Raw genomic sequence first — 15,936 nt, 5'->3', positions numbered from 1 at the left:
TTTCTATGTTGTTTGTTATGAAACCTTTAATAAACATATTTTTCAAAAAAAAAAAAGAAAGCGCTAGAGCGATGAAAGCTGAAAATTGGGCTGGGAAGGAAGGGGGCGAAAGTGCCCTGTATTGTAGTGGTTAAAAAGTCCTTGGTGTGGGCCATTTTCGACACACGCAACAGGTCACACCATTGCTGTTCGCAAATTATGTCTGAAGCAGATCAAGTGTTGCCAAAAAAGCAGCTTCTTGGGCACCAAGTGCTTGACCAGACATATGACGACCTGCCATGCAGTCAGTTGGCAACAGCACCTTCAGGTCTGGTATGGATATTAAGGGGAACCCTGCATCAAATTTAAAAAAAATAGACGTGGGGTCCCCCTAAAAATCCATACCAGACCCTTTATCCAAGCACGCAACCTGGCAGGCCATAGGAAAAGAGGGGGACGAGAGAACGCCCCCCTCCTGAACCGTACCAGGCCACATGCCCTCAACATTGGGAGGATGCTTTGGGGTCCCCCCCAAAGCACCATGTCCCCATGTTGATGGGGACAAGGGCCTCATCCCCACAACCCTGGCCGGTGGTTGTGGGGGTCTGCGGGCAGGGGGCTTATCAGAATCTGGAAGCCCCCTTTAACAAGGGAACCCCCAGATCTTGGCCCCCCGTTTGAAATGGTAAGTTGGTACAAAAGTACCCCTACCATTTCACAAAAAAAGTGTAAAAAAAGAGTTAAATATGACAAACACACTTTTGAAAAAGTCCTTTATTAAAAATAAAAAAAATAAAAAAAGATTCCAGCGGTGGTAATCCACTCTTGCTATCCAGTGATGGATGATCATCTCTCCGGAGTCCAGCGATGGCTGATCTGATCCAGTGACGGGTGATCTCTCAGTCCAGCGCAGCGCATTCCATCCATGCATTCTCTGTCTCCACTGTCGGAGACACTGCAGGATCCCGGCGGCCTGATGTTTCTTATATGAGGAGGGTGGGGCCACCTGTCACCTGACCCCGCCCCCTCTAAAGCAAATAGGGAAGCCGGGCTTCCGCCACTGACGCGTGGGTGACCCCGCCCCCCTCTGATGTAACGGAAACCTGCGTTGTTTTTTTTTATCAATGACTTTCAATGAGTGTTCTCTGTATTATGGGAGTCGACAATTCATTATAGCCACGAGTGATTTTAAATGACTTTTTTTCCTGCAGAAATTACACTTTGTGCAGGGACAGTTCTAAGAACGGGAAACATGTGCACCTTCACAGGCATACTATACACACACCCCAGGTACGAAATTTAAAGGAATATTACACTTTTATTGTTTCACTTTAATCATTATTAAAATCACTGCTCCCGAAAAAACTTCAGTTTTTAAAACTTTGTTTTGCATTGATACATGTCCCCTGGGGCAGGACCCAGGTCCCCAAACACTTTTTAGGACAGTAACTTGCATATTAGCCTTTAAAATTACTACTTTAGATTTTGAACGTTTGAGTCCCATTAGCTTTAATAGGGTTCTAATGTTCACACAAAGTTTAGGTCTGTCCGCAGGTTCTGGTGCGAACCGAACTGGGGGGTGTTTGGTTCATCCTTACCACTGGTCATACAATGCCAGTGCTCAGCTGGCTGACATTCAAAGGGACTGAAACTTGCCCACCAACCGCCTCATTTGTGACATGCCCACCAGGTGGAATGCAATGTTGGCAATGCTGCAGCAGCTGCACACACAGCAGAGGGCCATCAATGAGTACCTGTGCAAGTATGGCACCAGGACAGGGTCAGGGGAGCTTGGCTTCTTTTCACCACACCAATGGCTACTGATCAAGGATGCATGCACTGTCCTGTTACCATTTGAGGATTCCAAAAGGATGGTGAGCAGTGACAATGCATGCATCATTGACACTGTCCCTCTAGCCTTCCTGCTGCAGCACATGCTTTGTGAAATCATGGACAGGGCACTTGAGGCAGAACAGCAGGAGGAAGAGGAGGACTCCTATGGGGCCACTAAACACACAGAAAGAAGAGGAGGATTGTGTCAGCATGGATGTAGGGGATGGCACACAGCATTCTTCAAGGGATGACTTTCAGTCTCAAGAAATCCAAGGAGTTGTAAATGGCTGGAAGGAGGTAGTTACAGATAATGTGATCCTTAGTGACCCAGAGGACTCAGAATCAAATGCCTCTGTAAACTTACGCTGCATGGCCTTCATGATTCTGCAAAGCCTGAGAAAGGACCCTAGGATTTGTGTTATCAAGGAGAGGGATCATTACTGGCTGGTAACCCTTCTTGATCCACATTACAAGGGAAAAGTTGCAGAACTCATCCTGTCTTCGCAGATGGAGCAGAGGATGAAACATCTTCAGGAGGCCTTGAAGAAAAGTTTGTATAATGTATTTCCAGATCCTGGGAGGTTACCATTTCCTGGTGCTGGACAATATTTTTCTCGGGCTTTGTTCGGTCAGAGGAAGAGCGGTGGAGAAGGTATCCGGGTGTCCAATGCCTTTAAACATTTTTTTAGTCCTCAGCACCAAGGTCTGATAGGTTCAAGCAAGCATTACCAATGTCTACATTATATGGTGCAGGAATATCTAGGGGCAAGAGCAGACTTGGAGACCTTTCCAACAGAGCATCTACTGGGTTACTGGGTCTTGAGGATGGACCACTGGTCAGAACTTGCTCAATTTTCAATCGAGCTACTGGCCTGTCCTGCATCCAGAGTGCTCTCTGAAAGCACATTCAGTGCTGCTGAAGGGTTTGTAATGGATTAAAGAGTCTGCCTGTTCACAGACTCCATTTATAGGCTCACATTTACAGTATCTCACAAAAGAGAGTACACCACTCACAGTTTTGTAAATATTTTATTATATCTTTTCATGTGACGACACTATAGAAATTCCACTTTGCTACAATGTAAAGTAGTGAGTGTACAGCTTGTATAACAGTGTAAATTTGCTGCCCCCTCAAAATTACTCAACACACAGCCATTAATGTCTAAATCACTGGCAACAAAAGTGAGTACACCCATAAGTGAAAATTTCCAAATTGGGCGCACAGTGTCAATATTTTGTGTGGCCACCTTTATTTTCCAGCACTACCCTAACCCTCTTGGGCATGGAGTCCACCAGAGCTTCTCAGGTTGCCACTGTCCTCTTCCACTCCTCCATAACAACACATTACAGAGCTGGTGGATGTTAGAGACCTTGCGCTCCTCCACCTTCTGTTTGAGAATGCCCCACAGATGCTTAATAGGCTTTAGGCCTGGAGAAATGCTTGGCCAGTTCATCACCTTTACTCTCAGCTTTCTTAGCAAGGTCATCTTGGAGGTGGGTTTGGGGTTGTTATCATGTTGGAATACTGCCCTGCCACCCAGTCTCCGAAGTAAGAGGGGATCATGCTCTGCTTCAGTATGTCACAGTACATATTGGCATTCATGGTTCCCCCAATGAACTGTAGCTCCTCAGTGCTGGCAGAACTTGTGCAGTCCCCAGGCCATGACACTCCCACCACCATGCTTGACTGTAAGCACACTTGTCTTTGTACTCCTCACCTGGTTGCAGCCACACACACAAACACGCTTGACACAATCTAAACCAAATAAGTTTATCTTGGTCTTATTAGACCACAGGACATGGTTCCAGTAATCTATGTCCTTAGTCTGCTTGTCTTTAGCAAACTGTTTGTGGGCTTTCGTGTGCATCATTTTCTGGGACGACAGCCATACAGACCAATTTGATGCAGTGCGCAGCATATGGTCTGAGCATTGACCCCCCACCTCTTCAACCTCTGCAGCAATTCTGGTAGTACTCATACATCTATTTCCCAAAGACAGCCTCTGAATATGATGCTTAGCATGTGCACTCAACTTCTTTGGTCAACCATGGCGAGGCCTGTTTTGAGTGGAATCTGTCCTGTTAAACCACTGGGAGGTCTTGGCCACCATGCTGCAGCTTAGTTTTAGGGTCTTGACAATCTTCTTATAGCCTATGCCATCTTTATGTAGAGCAACAAATCTTTTTTTTCAGATCCTTAGGGAGTTCTTTGCCATGAGGTGCCATGTTGAACTTCCAGTGACCAGTATAAGAGAGTGAGAGCAATAACACCAAATTTAACACAGAAAAAAAGGAAAAAAACGTGCTTACCTAATCAGAAAAGAAACAAAACAAGCTGCAATACCCAAATGTTATACTACATTTAAAAAAAAAATATGTAAATTTTTGTGAGATACTGCATAAAAAAGAATCAGTCCTGGGTCAGCAGCTATCAAACACCTGATGTTGATGTAACTGATTGAATGTGCTATGGATCTGGGATCCCTTAAATATTGCCTATGCAGCCTATCCTTTTCCTCCTGAATCTTGATGATGCTAGCTTCCAACAATATTTTTGGTTTAGTGCACCACCAACACCCAATACCCAATTTTTCTGCCCCTGTTTAACAGGGCCATGTAATTAACATTTTTGAAATAATATTTAACAGCAGGGATAACAGTCTTCTGGCACCACTAGCACCTAAGGACCAATTTTTCTGAAAAGTATATAGTGCAGTCCATATATTATTATTATTATTATTATTATTATTAAAATACACAATTTATATAGCGCCAACAGTTTGCGCAGAACTTTACAATGTATAGGTGGGGGGGGGGGGGGGGCAACACAATTACAGTAAGAAACAAAAGGTACAGGAGGGGCCTGCTGATAGAGCTTACATTCTAAAGAGAGGGGGTGTTGGTACAAAAGGTAATAGCTGCAGATAATGATTTGATGGGGGTGGTATATACTGTAGTATTTATACTACAGTTCAGTGTATATAGTGCAGTCCTTACATTATATATACTGCAGTGCAGGGTATAAAGGGCAGTGTACAATATATAATATAGAGTATTGAAGTGGTTAAGGACAACCTTACGACAGAATTAAGAAAAAAATATGGCAAGGGTCTCTCCCCAGTCCATACCAGGCACTTTGGGCCTGGTATAGATTTTAAGAGGAACTCCATAATAATAATAATAATAATAACAAAAATAATGTGGGCCACCCCCCAAAATCTATACCAGGACCTCTGGGTCTGGCATAGATTTTAAGGGGTACTCCCCGCCAAAAAAAAATTGGCCTGGGGTCCCCCCAAAATCCATACCAGACCCTTATCTGAGCATGCAACCTGGCAGGCCGCAGGAAAAGGGGAGGATGACAGAGTGTCCCCCCTCCTGAACCGCACCAGGCCACATGGCCTAATGTTGAAAGGGACATGGGACTCTTTCCCACAACTCTTGCCCAGTGGTTGTGGCGGTCTGTGAGCAGGGGGCTTATCAGAATCTGGAAGCCCCCTTTAACAAGGGGGTCCCCAGATCCTGACCCCCTGTGTGAATGGGTATCAGGTACATTGTACCCCTACCCATTCACCAAAAAAGTGTCAAAAATAAAAAAAAGTGTAAAAATCAAAATACACAGTTTTTGACAAGTCCTTTATTAAAAACGAAAAATTAAAGAAAAAATGTCTTGCAATGTTCATCCATCTTCATGGTGCCAACAGACCCAAAAAATAGAAAAAAACCTCTGCCTCAATGGGCGTCCCCCGACTGCTATCTCTTGGCTGTGACAGCTGTTATATAGGCAGGGTGGGCACCACCCGGTGATGTATAAATGGATGACTCCCGTGCTGTCTAATTAGGTTAAGCTAAGGGACACTGCTGCAGACACCTGTGGATCTGATCCAAACAGACAATGGTAGTAAATGGAAAAATAGCGGTGTCTGCACAATGTGAAAGAAAGTGATATTATTAGATATTATCAAATACAATCCCTTTAGAGCATTGATCCTGATGATTGGCACAATATTGAAAATAAATAGCAAGTGAAATTAAAATAATGTGAATAATATTCCTATAGAAACGTGATAAATCCTGGTTGAAAAAATAAATCCCGGTTAAAAATAAACATGTGATAGACAAATGTGATAAATCCTTTTTTGGAACCAGATGAGTCTATAAGTGGAGACAAGTGGCTGAATTGAAAAACCTGATCAACTGGTGAAAAAAGGTGAGGATATGACACTTGATATCTCCAAAATAATGTCAGTGTAAACTGTAATTAATAATTCCTTCCAGAATAGCAAAGGTGCTGCAGAAACGACAAAGGTTCTACAGAAACGACAAACGTAGATCCCTCATAGGGGCATAGTAGTTGTAGGTATAAACAGGGATTCTTTCACGTGGTCTATAAAATCTGGATGATGAGCCTCGTTCACCTCTGGGTCCATAGTATTGGTTAGGGCCAGGGCTCCTTTCATAAGGTCTATAATTATCATGTTGTCCTCCTCTATTGTCTCTGACTCCATAATTTGTTCTAGAAAAGGCTGGACTCCTTTCCTGCCTATATGGTTCATTAGGCGGGCCTCTTGTGTCCCTTGGTCCTTGGTTTTGTCGAGTCCAATGTTTGTTATATGATTTCTTATTGTTGTTCTTCCAATGATTTGGTTTTTTCCACCCTTGTTGTGGGGTGTGTTCCGAATATGGGGGTTTTCTCCATGTATTGTATGGGGTATTATTACTAGGGCATCTCTGTCTCTTTCTCCTTGTTTCTTTGAGGCCTTGGGGACTCATTCCTTGATGCACAGTCACCTGAATTTTTGTAAGGAGCATTAGGCCTAGGTGATCTAGGTATTGGTGAAATATCAGAATGGTGCGACTTGATCCTAATGGTCTTTTCAGGTGTTGAATATGCAGAAATAGGGTTGTTCTGTCCAATGTTGTTCTGCCACTTAAAGATTCGTTCTTAAAGTCATTGATGTCTCTAGAGAATTTTTTACCTTTCCTTTGTTGGACATCAGTATCTTTTTTTGTAAGATCATTATTAAGTTGCGTAGTCAATCGCTTGAAATCTGCCGATTCCTTGTGTACCTCAGGTTGTTCTTTTAATTCCGCTATTGTTTGGTCAATTTTCCTAATTTTCTTTTGTTTTCTTTTTTAACAAAAATTTTAGCAGTTCTATTACCTTTTCATTGAAAAATCTGAACCACTCAGTGATTGACTCCTGATCAATAAGGCCATCGTTCAGTGGTACGTCCCATCTGAGACGCCTTGGTACAATATTGACCTTAATATATTTGGCATTACAGAGTATTTTCAGTCTGTACAATTAAAGCCAGTTATTTTCAGTGTTCTCGTGTGTAGAGATATGTTTTTAATTGATCTATTGTAGCAGTCATTGATAAAGGACAATAATGGGTGTATGTGTGTGTGTGTGGTGGGTGGGGGGGGGCAGCATTGAAGGACCCAGCCTTGGGCCTTGAGGCAGCAAAGGGATCCGGGCCTCAGCTCACTTTACTGCCATAAGGTATATAGCATAATTTGATCACAGATGTTAGGTAGGATGGCAGATGCAAAATTTAGCAATCCCCTTGAGGCTGTATATGATTGATTGAATCGTCTCAGTGGCAGGTTTAAAACATATGGAGAGCCTTTGTGTTTGATCCTGGGTCTGCTCTTGATCCAAAATCGCTTCCAATATGGCTCAGTAAATGATGTTTAAGCATAAGAAAATCAAGAAAATCATAGAAAAACATTGGCATATTTTAAAAGCTGACTGTAATTTGAAAGATGTGCTACCTGCCAGACCTAAATTTATATATAAAAGAGCACCCACCCTTCGGGATCAATTGGTCAAAAGTGTGATCGAACCTTTCAAAAAGACCTTTACCTTTGCGACTTTTAAGTCACATTTTATAAGAGAATTTTTATAAGAGTACTTTTATATTCTTTTGAATTTCTCATTACCTTCCGTCACTGTTACTTCTGTATGTATTTAGGTATCATGTGTAATCCGTCACTTTTATCTTTCATATGTTTATTGCTTTACCAATGTGAGAAGTATTTATTTTAAATTCATCCTTCAGTCATTGTGATGACCCTGGGGCTCCTTTTTTTCTTTTTTCTCCTCGTTAACTTTTTACCTCTGGTCCCATTTCTGTTATTTCACTAACAGCCACCGTCTTTTTATATATAGAGATTTTTATGTCTATTTTTATTTTATACTTTTTTCCTTTTTTTTATTTTATTTTAACAGGGGCATTATGCATCATATTATGCTAGGTCTCAATTTTGGTTTAGTTGGTGTTCTCTAGTTCTTTCTATCACCCTATGTAGGGATATGGTGTGTTTAAAGGCAGGGGAGGGCTGGCAGCCCTAGGCCAGGGAGGCAAGTCCAGTCAAGTGGCCCATATAATCGGTGGTGGCAAAGTGATGGATAGGGAAAACAGACTAAGGTTTTCCATGATCACAAAGGTGGGGGGGGGGGGGGGTCAGGGAGGACAATGTGGCCCCCCAGGGCCCGTGGAGGACCTGTACCACCATGGCCTCCAGGAACTAAAGTGCAAACAAGTCCTTGTATGAATCCCTCAGAGCTGAGGACCTGACCCCCCCCCCCCCAGACCAACCTGTGAGGGACTACAAGTCCAAGCATTACCGCCTGAGATTTAAGGATTTGATCCCCCAACTAGTGAAGGACTACAAGTCCCAGCATGAACCCCTGAGATCTAAGGATGTGTCCACTTAGGTCCTGAGCTCTGAGGGGTTCATGCTGGGACCTGTAGCCCTTTACTTTTGGGATATCACATCCCCAAAAGTAAAGGACTACAAGTCCCAGCATGACCCCTGGCTGAGATTTAAGGATGTGATCTCCTCCTCTGCTACCAGCTCATTCTTCCATGACACATATGCGCCACATTACACATATGTTCTAATTCATTCACTGCTCCCTCATCTCAGGCAGAGGTGCTTCTGTCAGTCATGACCGTTCCCTTCCCTCAGACAGGCTCTGAGGCGCATGCCGCCACATAGGAGAAGATGGAGGGAGAAGGTGGGTGGATAAAACACTAATAGGCGTGGAGGAGGCAGAAGATCCTTTCTTCCTGGGGACTGTGACATCACTGGTTGCTAGATGCCAGGCAATCCTAGCAACCCCTGCAGACGATAGCGGCCAGCAGTGGAACAAACGCATCTTGGCCAGCAGGGTCACTTTGTGAGTAAAGCCACACAGAGACACCGCTCCACATTTCCCTGCACAGCGAGAGAGAGACCCTGCTCCACATTTCCCTGCACCTGATTAGAGCCATAGGCTCTAATAGGCTTCAAAATAGGGTGGACTCAGAGCGCAGAGCATTGCACTTGGAGCCCACCCAGGTGTATTAGAAAAGCAAATGAATATTTGCTTTTTTTAACACTGAATCGGCTCTCCACCAATCAGGATAGCGCAGGTCTAATACCCATCACCTGATTGGCTGGAAGGTCAGGCGCTCCTATTGGACATCTAGCAGGAGGAAGCATGGAGGACACAGGAGCCACTGCCTGACCCACTGCCCGTCCCACAGCTCACCCCCGTCGTCTGCTGCCTGACCCGCTACCAAGATGCGGTAAGTGGCAGTCAGAAAGCGAGCGGGCAGGGGTTGTGCTGGTTAAATGCTGCTGGGGGAGTCGCTGCAGCTGCATTTGATGGGCACAGTGAGGCTGCATTTAATGGGCACAGTGAGGCTGCATTTGATGGGCACAGTGAGGCTGCATTTGATGGACACAATGTGGCTGCAATTGATGGGCACAATGTGGCTGCAATTGATGGGCACAACGAGGCTGCATTTGATGGGCACAGTGTCACTGCATTTGATGGGCACAGTGAGGTTGCATTTGGTGGGCAAAGTGAGGTTGCATTTGGTGGGCAAAGTGAGGTTACATTGGTGGGCACAACGAGGTTACATTTGGTGGGCACAGTGAGGCTACATTTGGTGGGCACAGTGAGGTTTCCTTTTAATGGGCATAGTGAGGCTGCATTTGATGGGCACAGTGAGGCTGCAATTGATGGGCACAATGTGGCTGCAATTGATGGGCACAAAGATGCTGCATTTGGGCACAGGGTGGATGGATTTGATGGGCACAGTGTGGCTGCATTTGACGGGCACAGTAAGGTTGCATTTGGTGTGCAAAGTGAGGTTGCATTTGGTGGGCACAATGAGGTTACATTTGTGGGCACAGTGAGGTTACATTTGTGGGCACAGTGTGGTTACAATTGATGGGCACAGTGAGGCTGCAATTGATGGGCACAGTGAGGCTGCAATTGATGGGCACAGTGTGGCTGCAATTGATGGGCACAATGAGGCTGCATTTGGGCACAGTGTGGGTGCATTTGGTGGGCACATTGAGGTTACATTTGCTGGGCACAGTGAGGTTACATTTGGTGGGCACAGTTAGGTTGCATTTCATGGGCACAGTGAGGTTACATTTCATGGGCACAGTGAGGTTACATTTCATGGGCACAGTGAGGTTACATTTGGTGGGCACAGTATGGCTGCATTTGGTTGGCACAGTGAAGTTACATTTGGTGTGCTAAATTAAGGTTGCATTTGGTGGGCACAGTGAGGTTACATTTGTGGGCACAGTGTGGCTGCATTTGGTGGGCACTTTGTGGCTGCATTTGGTGGGCACTTTGTGGCTGCATTTGATGGGCACAGTGCGGCTGCATTTGGTGGGCACAGTGTGGTTGAATTTGGTGGGCATAGTGTGGCTGCATTTGGTGGGCACAGTGAGGTTGCATTTGGTGGGCACAGTGAGGTTGCATTTGGGGGGCACAGTGAGGTTACATTTGGTGGGCACAGTGTGGCTGCATTTTGTGGGCACAGTGAGGTTACATATGTTGGTCACAGTGTGGCTGCATTTGGTGGGCACAGTGAGGTTACATTTGGTGGGCACAGTGTGGCTGCATTTGGTGGGCACAGTGAGGTTACATTTGGTGGGCACAGTGTGGCTGCATTTTGTGGGCCCAGTGAGGTTACATATGTTGGTCACAGTGTGGCTGCATTTGGTGGGCACAGTGAGGTTGCATTTGATGGGCACAGTGAGGTTACATTTGGTGGGCACAGTGAGGTTACATTTGGTGGGCACAGTGTGGCTGCATTTTGTGGGCACAGTGAGGTTACATATGTTGGTCACAGTGTGGCTGCATTTGGTGGGTACAGTGAGGTTACATTTGGTGGGCACGGTGAAGTTGCATTTGGTGGGCACAGTGTGGCTGCATGTGACTGGGGGGGAACATGCAGGAAGACAGTGAGATCAGTAACACTGCAGCACACCACTGTGAGCCCACATCATAGGACCAGCTACTGCACATGCTGCTGAAAGAAACTTCCTTATCTGCAGAGAGGGGGAGAGACTGGCCACAGATCACTTACTTGGAAGGAAGGACCCAGCACGAGGTTCAGTCATCACAGCTTCCACAGCGTCCCATAGAATGCACTGTCTGCTCTGTTTAAATGTTCCCGCCCACACATCGTATTCAAACGCAGCACATAGGCTGCTCAGAGTGTGGGCGGGCACAGAGAGAGAGGGGGCTGGAGGAGTCGGAGCGGATCCACCCTCTTCCATTCGGCTGTGCTCGCAATGGACACAGACTGTCAGCTCAGGAGCCAGGGACAGCACTGTGACAGGACAGATGTCCGCTCACAGCACAAACGTTTCTGCGCTTCTGGGCTGTTATCCAGCCCTGTCAGCCTTCCTCTGGACCAAGCAGTAACATGTGGCCAACTGCGGAACTGCACATCATGTGCAGTTCCCAGCTCAGCTGGCAGCACATCAGCCTTTTTATAGGGAATCAGAGCAGCCCAAAAGGGCAAATGCATCCCTGCCCCCCAGCCCAGCCCTCCCCTGTTTACAGGATCTCCATGGCGATGGACTTACAGAAAATTGCTGCGGTATTGGCTCCATTCTTTTCAATGGTAGGCTACAATAAAATGGCCGCCAAGTGCTTAATTAACTGCACTATTTAAGGAAAAAAATTTTACCCAGTAGCATGATGAAGTCACCTGGTGTGATGATACGTGTCGGGATTGGAGCACTGGGTTCAGATACATCTGACTGTAGAATAAGAGCTTAACACTCATGGTTTGCTGCGCTATCTGTGCCATTTTAAATGTGAGTTTTTATGGTTAATACATTTGTTTTAAAATGGGATCACGCTATGGGCATCTCTCTATTTACATTTTAAAAATATAATTTACTGAGCCATAACGGAAGCGATTTTGGAACAACACCACACCCAGGATCACACACAGGGGCTTACGCACTCGGCGTTCGTTGATTGATGCCTACGCTCTAAGTGCCGGTTCACACTACCGCGACTTGGGACGCGACTTGTCAGACCGCAAGTCGCCCCAAGTCGCTTGACAATAGTAATTCCATTAAAATGAATGAGAGCCGTCTTAATGACCGCTACTCAAGTCGGAGCGACTTCAAAAAAGGTTCCTGTACTACTTCAAGGCGACTTATAGGCGACTTGTACCCATACATTTCAATACAAGTCGCCTACAAGTCGGATCGCTGTCTGTAACCAAGCGACTTAACAGGAAGAAGAACACAATGGCATCCCTCCCCCTTCCCATACACTGATCACTTCCTGTGTGAAGTGTGGGTAGGTGAAGTGAAGAAGAAAAGAAGTGATTGTGATTGTGATTGTGAGAAGATTGAAGAACATGTCATCCCGAGGCCGCAGAGAAGTGCAGCACAGGGAGCCAGTAGATAATGAATCCCTCATCAGACATGTGAGGCAGCGACCCTGCATATATAACAAGCAAGATCCCGACTACAAGGATCAATCCAAGAGGGATAGTGCTTGGTTAGAAATATGTAGACTGACTTTCGAAGATTGGGAAACAATGCTGCCGACCGATCGTAGTGACAAATGTAAGTTTAACCTTTTTATTAAATTCATGGTGTTATTACTTGCCACGTCACCTGCCACGTCACCTGCCACGTCACTTGCCACGTCACCTGCCACGTCACTTGCCACGTCACCTGCCACGTCACTTGCCACGTCACCTGCCACGTCACCTGCCACGTCACCTGCCACGTCACCTGCCACGTCACCTGCCACGTCACTTGCCACGTCACCTGCCACGTCACTTGCCACGTCACCTGCCACGTCACCTGCCACGTCACTTGCCACGTCACCTGCCACGTCACTTGCCACGTCACCTGCCACGTCACCTGCCACGTCACTTGCCACGTCACTTGCCACGTCACCTGCCACGTCACTTGCCACGTCACCTGCCACGTCACTTGCCACGTCACCTGCCACGTCACTTGCCACGTCACCTGCCACGTCACTTGCCACGTCACCTGCCACGTCACTTGCCACGTCACCTGCCACGTCACTTGCCACGTCACCTGCCACGTCACTTGCCACGTCACCTGCCACGTCACTTGCCACGTCACCTGCCACGTCACTTGCCACGTCACCTGCCACGTCACTTGCCACGTCACCTGCCACGTCACTTGCCACGTCACCTGCCACGTCACTTGCCACGTCACCTGCCACGTCACTTGCCACGTCACCTGCCACGTCACTTGCCACGTCACCTGCCACGTCACTTGCCACGTCACCTGCCACGTCACTTGCCACGTCACCTGCCACGTCACTTGCCACGTCACCTGCCACGTCACCTGCCACGTCACTTGCCACGTCACCTGCCACGTCACTTGCCACGTCACCTGCCACGTCACTTGCCACGTCACCTGCCACGTCACTTGCCACGTCACCTGCCACGTCACTTGCCACGTCACCTGCCACGTCACCTGCCACGTCACTTGCCACGTCACCTGCCACGTCACTTGCCACGTCACCTGCCACGTCACTTGCCACGTCACCTGCCACGTCACCTGCCACGTCACTTGCCACGTCACCTGCCACGTCACCTGCCACGTCACCTGCCACGTCACCTGCCACGTCACCTGCCACGTCACCTGCCACGTCACTTGCCACGTCACTTGCCACGTCACCTGCCACGTCACTTGCCACGTCACCTGCCACGTCACTTGCCACGTCACCTGCCACGTCACTTGCCACGTCACCTGCCACGTCACTTGCCACGTCACCTGCCACGTCACTTGCCACGTCACCTGCCACGTCACTTGCCACGTCACCTGCCACGTCACTTGCCACGTCACCTGCCACGTCACTTGCCACGTCACCTGCCACGTCACTTGCCACGTCACCTGCCACGTCACTTGCCACGTCACCTGCCACGTCACTTGCCACGTCACCTGCCACGTCACTTGCCACGTCACCTGCCACGTCACTTGCCACGTCACCTGCCACGTCACTTGCCACGTCACCTGCCACGTCACTTGCCACGTCACCTGCCACGTCACTTGCCACGTCACCTGCCACGTCACCTGCCACGTCACCTGCCACGTCACCTGCCACGTCACCTGCCACGTCACCTGCCACGTCACCTGCCACGTTACCTGTCACGTCACCTGCCACGTCACTTTTGTGTATTCTTTCACTGATGCTAACTGCTAGTGTTAATAAATGTTAATAATGAATGATCGTGAATGAATGATTCTTTTATTATTACATTATAGAAAAAAAAATAACCAACATATCATTTTTATTACATGAAATAAAGATGACATAGCAGGAAAACATTATAACCGTAATAACACATTAGCAAATTCTAGATGCAAAGCAGTGAGCAATGTAGTTAGGAAATGGCATCCAATTGCCATTCTAAGTCACCGGCCGGTGAAATAAAGTATGATGCAAACTTTTCACGAACAGTGGCACCATCGCAGGATCCCCTTGCAGCAGTCATATGTGCACTTTCCAAGTCATGCATAAGGGAATCCTCAAAACGGTACCCGTCACGTACCCGTACAAAATTGTGCAGCACGCAAGCTGCTTTGACAGCAGTAATTGCATTTTCAATGTTTAATGCGATAGGCGTATGTAACAAACGCCATTTATTGGCAAGAATTCCAAACGTGCACTCAACCATCCTTCTTGCCCTTGTCAGCCGGTAATTAAAGACTTTCTTGCGGGTTGTCAGATTTCTATTGGAGTAAGGCCTCATTAGGTGTTGCGACAATGCAAAAGCCTCATCTGCGACAAACACATAGGGTATTGGGGGTTCAGTTGTGCCAGGAAGAGGACAGTTCTCAGGAATATCTAGCTGATTAGATCGTAGCCTTTCACCAAATGAGGAATTTGCAAAAATACGCGAATCGCAGCTACTTCCGTAGGATCCTATATCGATATAGGTGAAGCAGTAGTTTGCATCGACAACAACAAGAAGTACAAAAGAACAATATTTTTTGTAATTGTAGAACATACTTCCACTACCAACAGGCTTAACGACACGCACATGCTTCCCATCTATAGCTCCAAGGCAATTTGGGAAATTGCACCGACGCCAAAATATTTCTGCTATATCACGCCAATTATCTTGTGTAGGCCGTTTCATAACCATGCTGTTAAGCACATCCCATATGACTTGGCAGGTGTCACGGATAATGTAGCTGATCGTTGATCTGCCCAACATGAACTCATAATGTAGACTAACTAGGGAATGACCGGTTGCCAGGTATCTGAAAGACAAAAGACATAAACCATTTTATGTTCCTATTTATGTTTTGCAGTATCAATCTTACAAATCCGTTGGAAGGGTTTGCGTGACTGTTTTTCGCGCTACGTACGCAAATTGAATGAGGCCAGGAGTGGATCTGGAGGAAAGCGTATTGTCCCCTATGTTCACGCAGATGAACTAGAGTTTCTGCGGCCTTTCCTGGAGCTGAGAGAGTAAGATAAAATCTTACATAGTTGTAAAGTGATACTATACAATTCAAATAAGAAGGGGGTAACTGTTCTTTTATATGTTTATTGCAGAACACAATCAAGTTGGCCAGTTGCTGGTGAACGGCAGGATGCAGCACAGGAGGAGGCAGCTTCTCAAGAAGTGGAAGGCTCGTTGCCCATTTCCCTGGATGATCCTTTGCTGCTGGAACAACAGCAAAGTGAAGAAGCGGACCGCAACCAGGGAGAGGCTTCCACTAGTCAGCAGCCGGCTCAGCCTCTCCGACTCCGGCAACAACGAAGTCGACCAGCAAGGGGCAGTAACTCACAAAACCTAGAAC

This window comes from Lithobates pipiens, unplaced genomic scaffold (genome assembly GCF_037356315.1).
Source record: "Lithobates pipiens isolate NorthernLeopardFrog02 unplaced genomic scaffold, aLitPip1_a1.2 Scaffold_19, whole genome shotgun sequence".
Classification (NCBI taxonomy): domain Eukaryota; kingdom Metazoa; phylum Chordata; class Amphibia; order Anura; family Ranidae; genus Lithobates; species Lithobates pipiens.
This window is presented reverse-complemented; position numbering follows the sequence as displayed.